Genomic DNA, 13,998 nt, shown 5'->3' with positions numbered 1-13,998 from the left:
TTAAGCATAAACGATAGAGTAAGATATAAAAGTAAAGGGAACAGAATATATATGATTAACCGTCCATATTATTATGGGTTATTACATGTCATGTTATGCAAGCTCCGTTATGTTCTATGAAGCTTTAAGCCACTCATAATTTGCCTAACGTAGAGTTTTTGTGCATAATTTCCAAAAATAAATAACCCTTAGTAGAACAATGGGTTCTGTGAATACACTCAGGGATTGCCGGAGACGGATCAAAATAGGCAATTGTTGAGAATTATAATAATTGTGAGCTAAGCATAAAATGGTTTTGTGGAGACAGTGGACAAAGAACCCCGGAGGGTGTGTAGAGTTAAGTAGTTTTGTCTTAATGCTAGATAATTGTTTGTTATACTTGCAAGATTTTACATAAAATAAATTTGACTTTGTAATTTGATGCTGTTAGAATAATTTTATTATCATTGTTACATTAGTAGTGTTACTAGGGTCATCTATTGGTTAAAGTGAACATGTGTGTGAGACAGAGCTAACCTTTCTTTAACCCTTAAAATTAGTTCTTTGAAGATGGTCTTCTGATGAGTTTTCCCTAGTCGTAAACCTGTGTTTGTTTATACTCTGTGCCCCCCTACGTAGCAATTCCTTCGTCGTAAATCTACCTTTTGTTATGTGTTAGTTCCTGAGTGACTGCTGATCTGATCAGCACCAGCCCCCTTTCTTTTGTTTTGTGTTAATAAAAGGCAAGTTCTACTGCAGAGCTTCAGAACACATGGTGAGCTGCTCAGAGGAGAAGTTCGCTGTGTCTTCTCCTTTTGCAAAAGCTTGGTTGAAAACTCAACGTTGTCTGTGGTCCTTTCTTTGTATTTTAGGTACACAAAAATACCTATCAGATGCCTTGAAAGTGGCTTCAGTCTCTTTAGGAAGTTCCGATTCTTTCCGACATTATGCCGTCAGCACGTTTACAATGCTTGTCATTATCACATTTATAATAATTCTTAAGAGTGTTGGACTGAGAAGTGGTTCGTAGGAGAAGCTCAGGTAACTCACAGTTCCGCCAGGTGTTTATATTTTGCTGCTACCGCTAGTCTGGAGGAGCTCTTTGGTGGAAAGTGTGTGGGGTGCTTCGTGAGGTTAAGGCTTCACTGGAGACTGAAGAAGGGTGGGACGATTTTTTTCTTTAGGACGTTTTGAGGGAAAATGCAAGTCTGATTTAGCATAGAAAGGTGACTCAGGTGTGGATTAGAGTTAGAAAGAAAACCAAAACATCTGCAGTACATGAAGAAAAACAATGGAAAAAAGAATGAAGTAATACATAAGGTCCAAGGCCTAACCCTAAGAGATTGAAAACAAATGCAAAAAGCATGAAAACAACTCGGAAACAACATACTGCATCATATCTTGTTTAAGACAATGCCAAGCACAGAAAGAAACAAAAACAGTGAAGATATTGACAGCCTTAAGATTCAAACAAGTAGGAAGAGGTTAGTAAGTGAACACCTAATACCTGCCTTATTAGATCGCATTGAATACAGTTTATATATATATGTATATATAAACAAAAAACTAATGACTTGTCTCTCACAGGTAGCAGGAGAATTGAATAACAATTTCTATATCCTTTTGAATTTAATATTTGCCTCTGCAGGCAGAAAAGATCATCTGTCTAAATGGACAAATGGCAGTTTATATAAGACAGGAAAAATAAATATATGTTGAGTCGTTTTCACAGGAGTGAACTGTGAAGCAGAGACAAGGAAGTCTTTTCACAGCAATGTGATAGGCGTTTTTTTTTTTATAGAAACAATGCAGGCGACACATTCGGATGGATGGTGAAAGCCCGCCTGGTGGAATAATGAGGCTATTTATTACCTCTAACAGGGTTCAGAGGTAGACTGAGCAGACCTTTCTGTAAATAGTAAACTGTCCTACAAGGTAGCAACCTGTGCAGACTTGACATTGTTATGCATGCATATTATGTGTCTTCATTTATGTGAGATTGGGAGGTAGGACATAAACAGAGTTTGGGCTTTCAACAGAAATTAATTGTTTTACTTTACAGAATGCATTCATGTTGCTTAACCTCAGGAATTTATTTTCATTCTTTCATCATGAATAAATGGATAGTATTTCCTAAACTGAAATGAATTGCTATTCATTTCAGATTTCCACTTGTAGAGATGGACATTGGACCAGTCCAGGGTGTAAAATGCGTCTCTACACTGCACATCACCCTAAGCAGACCATTCCATGGTGAAAACGTGGTGCTGGAAGCATCTTGCTGTGGGAGTTTTTTTTTTTGTTTTTTTTAAGGTTTTAGACGATCAGGGTTGAAGGGAAGATGAATGGCGCTAAATTCAAGGTCACTGGGAAAGAAATCCTGTGAGAGGCTCCATAGGACTTCCAGCCGACAATGGCCTAAATAAAACCAGCCAGGGCCACGATGTTTATATCAAGGGATATTTGTGTTAGATCTTAAGCTACTTTGTAACAAAATAGGAGCAAAACTTCATTCCTCACAAGTGTTGGGCTGCAGAAGCGACAACTCCAATTCCCACAAACTGACTGGACACAAACACACACCACACTTTTCGGAATGCTTAAAAAAGCAATCAAGAAGAAAAATCTTCCTTGTGAAAAATATGTTAATGTGCATTGTTTTTACACTTCATAACATATACTCAATTTTTTTTTACAATTTCTTTAACTAAAATCCCAATAAAATACACACAAAAAATAGAAGCACTTAAGGCTATGAGTGAATCCGTTTCTCACTCACAGCTTCTCTGAACATTTTCCTCTGTGAACACAAGCGAGTCCTCACCGTATCAGTCAGCTTTTTCTTTTTCCATGCAACTCATCAATTTTCCTGTCCTCATTAGCTCTTCCTTCCTTTAGACATTTTTTTTTCCCTTGACTAACACTCCTAATGTTTCAGTCTATAATATCCCTTCACAAACTGTACGAGCATGGGAATTAGCAAGCTCTGCAGTCGAATGCCTCGCCTTTAAATGAGGCAGAGGCCTCACCTATCTATTGAATAGGGGAGTAATGAATCTCCCAGAGTGCAGTCGATCAGCAATCCATCCTCTTCTGTCCACTAACCTGTAAGTGATAAGAGGTAGTGACCCTTAACCTTGCCGCTATCAGAAATACGCACGCTCCCTGAAGCGGAGAGAAGGCCGTGCAGTGGGAGATATAGGGTCAAGTCACATCTGCTGCAATTATTTTACATGCATTTTTCACTCTTCTTTTCAAAGCAAACTTACACATAGATGTGAAAAGGGCTGCTGCTTTTGGTTTTCCTTTTCCATTTTGGTCTTTGGCTTCCCATGAAGTAGAGGTAGAGAAAAGGTTTAGCCTTATGAATAGTTTCAATGTGTTTGATCAAATGTTTATTTAAACTCTGGGCCTTTTCATTCCTTGCTGTGTGGCAGCTTCGCTTTGGCTTTCTTCACTCGTATGAAAATGAAATGCCCGCAGACAAACAAAATGGAAAAAAAAAACATCAAGAAAGACAGGCAAAATGAGCCATCATCCTCATAGAAATTGTGATGTTCTTTGGTTTGTGCTCTCTTTGTAGACATAGGCCTCTTTAGATTGCCCGGTGGGTGACAGGAATATAAATACGGGATTCAGAATGCCACTCCGTGATGGAGCCAGGCTGTGGAGGATAAATGTGTGCAGGGATGTCTTTATGTATGGGTGTTTGAGGGAAAGGAAGAAGGGAAAAAGGTGGAATATTGCAATACGGTGAAGATGTGGACAAGGCTGTATTTTATGGCTGCATTGCAATATTTTATTTATTTTTTCAAAACCTTCCAACCAAAAACATCCTCTCATGTAATTTATGGATGCAGCGAATATAACTAGTTTCATTTGAGGAACATGCAGCCTCTAGTAATGATTAGATGAACTCCACGTGACTTACGATTATGGCACACATTAATGAAATCACAATGTTGGCCATAGAAGTGATGCATTTAGATATGATTTCTGAAGATAATAAGCTCTCTTATTTTGATCTTTTGCGTTGAACAAGTCGAGCCGCTACAATGGGATGGGTCCATGAATGTCAAAGTCTTGCAACAGGAAGTCTAGAAATTGATTAGGCCATTCTAACAAATATGAATACTCTCAAAGCTATTCTATGATAGTACTTCCTGTATGGTGTGCTGTTGGATGGGTGAACCAGCCTCAATCAGTTTTTTTTTTCTTTTCCCAAGGACTGCCCTATATTTAGCGCCATCCATCTGTCCATGAACTCTGACTGGCTTCCCTGTCTCTGCTGAAAAATGGCAGTCACACAATATGATGCTGGCACCACTCCATGGTAATGAGGTAGCCCTTTTTTTTCTGATAGAAGAAAAAGACAATAAGGTTACTTAAAAACAAAAAAATAAAATCACCACTGTTCTAGATAAATATTTTCATTAGTTTCGTTGCCTAAGATTAATCAGAAAGCAATAATCTTTTGTTCAAAACTTACGAGCAATAAAAAATGCTGCTAGATCAGTAACCGGAGTTGGAGATTGGAGATGGTGATGGTGTCATAACACAAAAGAGACAAATATTTCTCAGCACTATGTGTACCACTGATTTCATGGATTTTCAACCATCAGATGGCCAAATTATTAGTTTGTGTTGGCCTGCTTCTGCCGTATTGGATGATATGATAAGTTCAGGGTGGCTTTGTGAGCTACAATTTTCCCATTCGGTGGGCGTACATGTTGTATTTCAACATCGGAACTGAAAAAGTCAAACTTCCGAGCACCAAAGGAATGCTCCATTGCTATCCTTTGCAAGCACGAGGTGACTGGGGTCATAAGAGGGTCTTTTGTATTAGTTTGTCTTTACTTTCAAGCCTTAAAACTACTGTCACATTTGATGCGTTCCTTTTGCAAAACGTTTACACAGAAACTGGAGCAAAACGGGGTGGAGTTCGCAGTATTCTGCTGTGTCATGATGACCATACTTTTTAAGAGACCACCATCTCATTTTAGGAGCTGAGATAACTATTAGCTGAATTAATGAGACAGCAAGTGTCACAGATGTGCTTTTGGAGTCATCATAATTGAAGTGTTTCAGTAGAAGTGGTAGGCAGGTGATTGGAGGATGTTGTACTACGTTTTATGAACTTTTTCAACATGTCCTGCCCCCAAAATAAAAATCTATAGCAGGCTAGTTTAATTGGTGATCACATTAAATTCACGGGATGTCAATGTAAAAGCCTAACCCATTATTTTTCTATGGCATCATGTCTACCAACAGTATTAAAAAGAAAGCCTTATATCATGTATGTATATAAGCAACTTCATAGCTCCATTAGGTATTCAGCTGTGAACTGATACATTTCCGAATCAGTTCATCATAGCAGAAAAAGCAGCTGTTATCAATGCTGGTTACTAAAAGTACTGCACAGCAAAACAAGGCAAGCACTCTCTTTAAAGCCTTTCGGGATCCATTGACTCTCTAGCCTCTGTCCCATGGTATAGCTGTTTTTGGTGTGTGTTTGTGGGCAACCTGTTCTCGCCAAACTGAAGATGAATGGGCTCCCCTGCTGTGTGTGGCGCCTCTGCTTCCCTGAGTGCCGAGAAGCTCCACCGCCTGGGAGCTAATTGCCACAGACCCTGTGCTTTTTCACAGAACCAGGGAAAAAAAAATCTGACATCAGAAAAAGGTTTAAGAGGAAAATAACAAAAAGACTAACATAAAGAGGAGGACAAAATGTAGGCTAATAGCGTTCTTGGTAATTGCATAGTGTGTTTGCTAATCACCAAGTGAATGTGTGTGTCAGATTGTTGGTCTAGTTTTTAGTTTCCCATTATTGTTGCTTTGTGCAGCTAAAAGTATCTTTTAGTAAACACGTCTACCTGCTTCACGTCCTCATTCTTTCCAGCCTGACCTCTTGAAGAGAGGCGACCGACACTTCTTTAGTACTGACGCAAACAACCAAGCATCTAAATTATAAGAATCCAACTGCCTGTTTTCTGTCTTCCTTTGCTAACGCTCTCATAGACGCACACCTCTATACAATCACTGAAAATGGCCTGTTCTTTTGTGGCTCATCTCCCTATAATCACACAAGCTTAGAAATCTCAGGGTGAGCTGAGAGTTCAATTACAGCACTCGCGTTGTTAAAGGTGAGCAGCATGTAAAGTGGTTAATGCTGTAATACTGAGCAAAATTCGGTGCAATTTTGGTGACAGACAGGCGAAAAGAAGAAGAAAAGGTCGTATATTTCTGTGTTCTCTCTAAGTGACGGCTGTGTTTCTTTTATGAGACGGTTAGCTGAGGAATATTAGACCGAAATTAAGTACTTGACGGATACACAAGCACTTCCAGGCAGTGCGGCAAAGCCTTGCTGTACTATTCTCTCATGTGCACTGCAGGGAATCATCCCAGAAGAATATTAATCATTAGGGAATAGTTAAGGCGTGATTTTATTTTTGTGGTGCTGAAAGGTCAGACAGGATGCAAGCTGTTTACAACTAGACAAGATGTTGGATGCTGCAAAGTTATCGAGAATATATTGTCATTTCTTCAGTTGTTTTGTAGGTGGTTTTTATGCGCTTCATTCTGGGGTGGAGCTACTGAAAAGAATCTGTTCAAAAAGTCAAATGTTACCCAGGATTATGTATATATATTTTTTTACAATAGTATCTTACATTGCAAGTCTTGCATAAACCCAAACTTTAATTTGAGTAATTATATTTAGAGCTAATTATTTTCTAAAATCCCAGATGGCCCAATTGTTCTCATCCTTTGATGCAGGACATATTGGCTATACAGTCTTCCATGAGTGGTTCAAATGATTCAAAATAATGTTTAGTATGATACTTTCTGCTGTGTTTTATTTCACACAAGAATAATTTCATGTTTGAAATATTTTCATTTTTCACTTTTTTAAGCTTTTTTAGAAGAAATTGTAGAACATTTGTGACGATTTGTAGAACATTTTTAAAATGAAATGACAACAACAGCAATTTTACAACAGCAATGTTGGAACAATGTCAGCGTCCATTATGTGTGTGTGTGTGGGCAGGGGGAGGGGGAGTAGGGGATAGAAAGAGCATGTTTCTTGAAACTAGCTAACTAACCAAGCTAGCTAACATTACTGTCTGTAATCTATTATGTTGTGTGTATCATGCATATGGGCGTGTGTATGCGTGTGCATTTATTTATCCATCCATCCGTCCATCCATCCATTGTTTTACCGGGGGGTGTAGCAGCCTAAGTAGGGAGGCCCACAGTTTGCTCTCCCCAGCCACTTGTTCCAGCTCCTCTGGGGGAATCCCAAGGCGTTCCTAGGCTAGCTGAGAAACATAATCCCTCCAGCGTGTCCTGGGTCTTCCTCTGGGCCTCCTCCTGGTGGGACGTGCCCAGAACACCTCACCAGAGAGGCGACCAGGAGACATCCTAATCAGATGCCCGAACCACCTCACCTGGCTCTTCTCAACATGAAGGAGTAGTGGCTCTACTTTGAGTCCCTCCCAGATGACTGAGCTTCACTCTCTAAGGGACAGCGCAGAAACCCTAAAAAACTAACACTAATTTCAGCCGCTTGTATCCATAACCTCGTTCTTTCGGACATGACCGAAAGCTCATGATCATAGATGAGGGTAGGAACTTCAACCGGTAAATCAAGAGCTTCGCTTTTTGGCTCAGCTCTCTCTTCACCTCGACAGACTGGTACATCGCCCGCTTCGCTGCAGACGCTGCACTGATCCGTCTGTCGATCTCCCGCTCCACTTTGGGTAGGATATCCTCCCCGACCCAGAGAAGGCACTCTATTCTTTTTCAGCTCATTTATTTATGCATTTATTTATATAGCTATGAATTTTTATTTTATTTATTGAGATAATAAAAGAAAGAACCTTGAACACATTGATCAACAGGTTTTGCATGCCATTCAACACATTCTCTCTTTTAGTTTTCTCATCCAGGGTGTCAGACACACACAGAGACACACACACACAAACAAATAATACACATGCACAATAAAGTATAGGCAGTAATGTTAGCTAGCTTGGTTAGATAAGTAGTGTTAGCTAACTTCAAAGAAGGCTAATAGGTTGATTTGTGACAATAACGCTGTCACATACACTGAGGATCGACACACACACACGCCCCCGCACACAGATTTGTGAGGTAAAAATAAAGATAATAATTAGAAGTAAAAGTACTTGCTGTGTAAAATATTATTATTCAGGGGTGAGACTTAGTACTCAGTGTGTATGGTTCACAAAAAAATGTGTTCCTGACAGTCACAGCTGGTAAGAAACAGATTCCATTAAATTCCATAGGAAATGAATACGGGTCATTTTGGACCCACTTATGGAAAAATGGGGTAGTAATATAAAACATGCTATTTCTTAAAATGCGTGCAAGGTAAATTAAAAATTTTAATTGCATGATATCAGTAACATGTTTGTTGATAAATACCTGGAATATGAAGTGATACAAACTTTTCATTACAAAGATATTGCAAAAAGATGACCTCACAGGGTCCAAAAGGACCCACTTATGCATCAGAGGGTTAAAATAAACATAATTTATATGTAAGCACTATTTTTTAACTTGTATCTATGCACTTCTAAGGACTACATTACTATCGATGGAATATTTAGATTTAAAATGCAGTTCATGCAAGCAAGAGACACATTTCTCAAAATCTTAAAACTGAATAAAATACTTCTCATTTCTATAACTGCATTCAAAACGTCAAGTGCAATTCTCAATAATTATTGGAAAAAATGTTTGTGGGAATCACGCCAACTAACCCTTCTTATTTTGAAGATGTATCTATGGTGATGAGCTCCAGGACTTTGAGGTTGAAAAGCCTCCTCATCAACATCCTTAATCTATAGATTCATCCATAGATTCTCTCTCAGATTCAAGTTAAGGCATTTCAAAATGTTACTTCTAGTTTAAAAAAAAACATGTTAAACTAAATATTACTTTGTCCTTAAACCCACACTTGGAAATGATTTATTTTTGCTTTATGACAGACCAAAAATGCCAGTACAGATGAGGCCCCATGTTTATCTTGTCACCACATAGAGAGATAAGTATAAAAATGGAAATAAAAAGAGATCTATAGACACCAGGTGGAGAGCTAAAGCCAAGAGTGGCATCTTGGTGTCACCAGGCCTCCATTCATCTACAGTCCATCAGGTTCTTTAGGTGGCATATTATTGAAAAGCCTTTTCTGTCCTACCACAACAAATGTAAACATGGGATTCACTCTGCCATACATAAATCGCAAATCTACCAGGAATATTCCACCTGCACGTGAGCTTTCAAAGATCACATCAAGGCTGTAGAACAAAAGGAGTTAAGGCACATGAATGAACAGATGTCTGACATCTCTTTCTACTCCTGTAAAACAAAAAAACCCTGATATGTAAAGCTGCAATTTCTAAGCAGTTTCTGGCATGTTACTGTAGCACTCAACAATCACTTCTGCTCTGGGAAAAGCTTTTCTGTGTCTTATTTGGAACTCTTGTTATAGAAAATGACAAAAGCTGAGAAAAAAAATAAAGGGGATGAAGCCCATTGCAGTTTACTTCACTTTTTGCTCCAGCCGCCTCAGGCTGCATCTATTTTTTGTTGTTGTTTTGTTTTATTTTTTAAAGGGAATTTAATTTTCAGCTCATGTCTCCTACAGCTGGCCTATTATACAGCTGAGTAATTATATTAGCAGCGTTTTCTAAGATTAAAACAATCCATATGGCCACATGTGTCGTCGTTTTGCCCTGTGAGATCTTGCAGTGAGCTTTCCAGTGAAAACATTACTGTGATGTGGAAAAAAGGGATTAGATTATTCTCAGAAAAAGGGAATTATCATGTGGTATTTATTTCACCAGTAGAGTTTAGATCTTGCAAATACAGCAGAAGGACAGTGTGGGAGTATTATATTGGTCCCCTTCCGTCAGTTAATCTGAATTATTTGCCAGAAGGTATTATTTAGGACACGTCTTACTAAGATGAATTATGTGTTTCCTGTAACAGCTCACTTGCTAGTCTTGGCACATTGGTGTGAATGAACAGCTGCTTTTTCCATCTATTGAAAAATTTGCAAAGGAAATAAACTTTATTCCTCACAGTCCAAGTTAAAGGTATCTTTTCTATTTACTTCTGGAGCAGATTCTTGTTTCCCCTCAAGTTGTAGATAATTATATTTAGTTAATAATGGACTCTCATTTAGCTCTCATCCCTGACACAGCAGTAAAGTACTTGGAGACAGGACAGTAAGCTGTGTTTCATACAGCGTGACAAAGTTTAAACTCCGACTTTTGGGTTTCATTTGAACATTTGAGAGTAAAGTAATTATACAACTTCACAAATTTTATATATATATAAAACGTGAATCAGGTGTCTGAGTTTGACTTTGTTGTAGATTTGCTCTCGCCCTCATGTCAAATTACATATACAGGCAGGAATAATATACACTCAACCCACGCTAATTTTTGTCCTTAGACAAGTTGCGCCTAAAAAAATCCAGATTTATTCCTGGATTTTTTATTCTACTTTTCTTGACAGAATTAGTAGATTGGATTTAGTTTGTTTCTGACACAAAAACGTTTTAAACACAGTCCTTCCATTATAAATAGCTTAATGTCTAGAAATCATTCCAGAAGCTTAATGTTAACCTGTTTAACTAATTCAAAGCCACTTTTGATGTGCATTGGGAATCATTGTTCTGTTTACACACCCAACTGTGTCCACGTTACAATAATCCAGCTATGGATTTGAGTAAATTGAAGAATTTGGAGGTATCCCTCCCCACCTACTGTCCCATCCACAAACTGAATAATAGAGAAAGCAATATAGAAACCTACAGTGGACCAATGCTACTGGAAGTGAAACAGCTCCTCACCATTGTGTTGGTACAATGTTCTCAGCATTTACATTCTGGGGAAATCAGGAGAACCTGGACACTGATTGTCTTAAAACCGCTTGAGAAAAATGCCAGCGCAGTCAGCTGGAAGAGAAGGTCATTGAGGAAAGGTTATATGTCTGAGCAACTGAAAAGCAAGTCCTGCTGTCCTACACACAGGATTCACCACAGCCTGAAAAAGTGAAAATCTACACTAATAATTAAGGATGACCTTCCAGAAGCGGCACAAAAAAAAAAAAAAACACCCTCTGCTCGTCCTCTTTACATAGCTTTAAGTGATGATAGTTTCTTTATTTTTATTCTGTGCTGTGCATGGACTTGTGTTCCCATATCTGGGTTCAGTTAGAAAAACAGCTTGAAGAATTAATGGAAGTTCCTGATCCAAAGCAGAAGTCTTACATGTGGGCTGAGGAAGGTCAACGGATCTCAGCATGCAGCCTTGCTGTTGATGTCAATCATTTTTGAAGCACTGACTTATAAATACCGCAGCTTCTAATTTGTGCATTGTAGATCTTCATTATGCATAAGGAACAAGAAACTGACATGACAAGGAAATACTTGGCTCACTTTAAAATGAAGCTAAACAAAACAGACAAATTCACCTGCTGAGATGAAACTGTAATCTGCAATTTTTCTTTTTATCGTCAAGCCGAAGACATGACAGGCTCTGCAGGTTCCATCTTCAGCTCTCATCTCTGTGTTGTCTGGTTTTGCTTTGATTCTGTATTTAATGACCATAAGTGTTGCTAACAACATCAGTGCGTGACTCATTATCAGAGGGGGCATGTGTGCAAATCTAAAAGCTGCATTTGAACCGGTTCACACATCACACTGGATGTAGGTCCAATCTCCTTTTTTGATACTTGTTGGACTTTTTCCACATATTGGACGATAAAGGGTATTTCTATTCCATTTTATTTTATTTGGCTGCAGTAGTTTGTTGCATTTTTTGGGAACGTACAACAAAAAAATCCACTCTGCCTTTCAAAAATATTCATATCCTTTGATTTTCCTTGTAAATGTTAAATTACAACCACAAAGCTTAATGTATCTCATTGGGAATGTACTTGATTGACCACTACAAAGTAGTGCACTCTGGTAAACTGGAAATTTAATTATGTTTCGTTTTAAACATATTTGTAGTCGTCTCCCCTCAGGCAATAGTTTGCAGAACCAGATTTGGCAGCAGTAGAATCTAAGTGTTAACTTTTTTTTCTTTACAAAACAGCTCAAGTTCAGTCAGATTGGACGTAAAGCACAAACAGCAATTTTCAAGTCTCGTGACTGATTCTGAATTGAATTTTCTTCTACACTTTTACTTGACTATTGTAATACAGGGATAGGCTAGTTGCAGTCTGGGGTGTATTTTGCTAGAGATTGAACCTCTGCCTCAGTCTGACCAGCTTCTCTGTCTCTGTTGAAGAAAATTTCCCATACCACGATGCAACCACCACCGTGTTTCACTTTAAGGAGTGCATGCCACATATTTTGTATATAAACCAAAAAGACAAAGCCGCAATGACACCTCTAGCGTTATTGTCTCCCTCTTGATCAATTCCAAACTCTCCACACAAATCCACTACATACATTAAAATACATAATGCTTTTAAATTATCACAGAATTTAAATCAGTATCCAAGCAAAAAAAAAAAAAAAAAAAAAAAGGTTCCTCGCCACTTCTTTTTCTCCTCAGATTTTCATTTCAGGGCTATCAAGGACAATTTAAAGCAAAGTAGAATTTCACTCAACTGAAGATCTGTGTGAAGTCAGCAGCCACTTTGTCACTGCAGGCCTAGGGCTTTTTGTGCTGAAGAGTCAGGGGAAGGCAGCTGAAATTGGAGGCTGCACAGGGAGTGGCTGGGGGGCAGCGATAGGTATGATTTCTGTTTTTCCTTTTGAGCTATTTCCCTTCCAGTGTGGCTGGATTTATTGTTATTCATCTCCATCTTTGGATATTAAAGATTCGCCTGATGAAGTTCTGTCTTTTTTGACTATAAAGCAAACTTATTCCTAAAAAAGTCTTGGGGCTGAAAGAGTAGGGCTGATGAGGAGCTGAATGGAAGACAAAGCGCTTAGAATCCTTCAATACTTTGACAATGCAGTCCATTGTGGGATACTTAGAATACGGTGAGGATTCATGCAGACACTGGCGGAGGTTTATTCTGCTGAGTAAATAATGAGAGCATGGTTTGTGTTTTCTGATTCCATCCTCTGTGTCTGGGCAGCCAAGCAACCCAAACTGCCCAGGCATATAAACACAACCAGATTAAAGGTGAACATCTCCTTCAGTAAACAAAAAGGCTAAAGGAAACAGCTTGAAACTGAGAGCAACAGCTTTTATATCATATCATATCATCAACACGCTCCTACTTTCAGTGTCAGAAAGGCACATCCGTCTCCTATAATGTAAAATATATTAAAATATAAAGCCGAGAAGGCATAATAGAGTAAACACACTTTGTGAGATAACTGTGTCTACCGAGTAGAGTCAACCTTAATCAGGTGTGTTTATACTCACTGATGGAGCTTTAGATGTAAAAGCATATCTGTTCTGTTTGTTGTAATGCCTAACTCTGATGGTCCTGAGCAGCAAAAGTCAATGCACTTATGATACATACTACTAGAAATGTCCACAGTTCACTCCACAACTCAAACACAGACATCTGCAAACCTTTCAGTTTTAGCACATGTAAGATTAGTTTAGGTGTTGTCTTTCAGGAATCAGAGATTGTTCTTGTCGCGGTGGAAATGAAACCATCTGAAGTCAGGAAAGCAAAATGGAAACATCATATAGTTCTAAGAACAGGTGAATTAAAGTGGTAGATACAATCTACAATTTGCATGAAAATAATTTACAGTACTTTGAAAATAATTAGTGGGCAGACAGCTTCATGAAGATAAAGAAACAGCAGACAGGTCAAGGAAAAAGTTGTGAAAAATACTAAAGTGGGGTTACGTTCTGAAACAATATGTTAAATTTTGAACATCTCACACACACCACTGTTCAGCTTAAATAAAATTCACCAAGACAAGGCTCACTACCTAAGGTACTTGGCAAGGACAGCATTACACACACAATGGTAGTAGAACAATGGAGTGAAGATGTTGAAGGTGAT

The 13,998-nt window shown here is 38.5% G+C and overlaps 1 protein-coding gene across 2 annotated transcripts in view; it reads right to left on the bottom strand.

Annotated features, from left to right (window-relative positions):
• The window catches only part of fibcd1b (fibrinogen C domain containing 1b), a 154,739-nt gene that overhangs the window by 34,829 nt on the left and 105,912 nt on the right, over window positions 1–13,998 (bottom strand). The gene's annotated exons all lie outside the window — the stretch shown is intronic.

Source organism: Xiphophorus hellerii, chromosome 8 (genome assembly GCF_003331165.1).
Source record: "Xiphophorus hellerii strain 12219 chromosome 8, Xiphophorus_hellerii-4.1, whole genome shotgun sequence".
Classification (NCBI taxonomy): domain Eukaryota; kingdom Metazoa; phylum Chordata; class Actinopteri; order Cyprinodontiformes; family Poeciliidae; genus Xiphophorus; species Xiphophorus hellerii.
The sequence above is the reverse complement of the archived record's forward strand: the minus strand, read 5'-3'. Positions and strand labels throughout refer to the sequence as shown.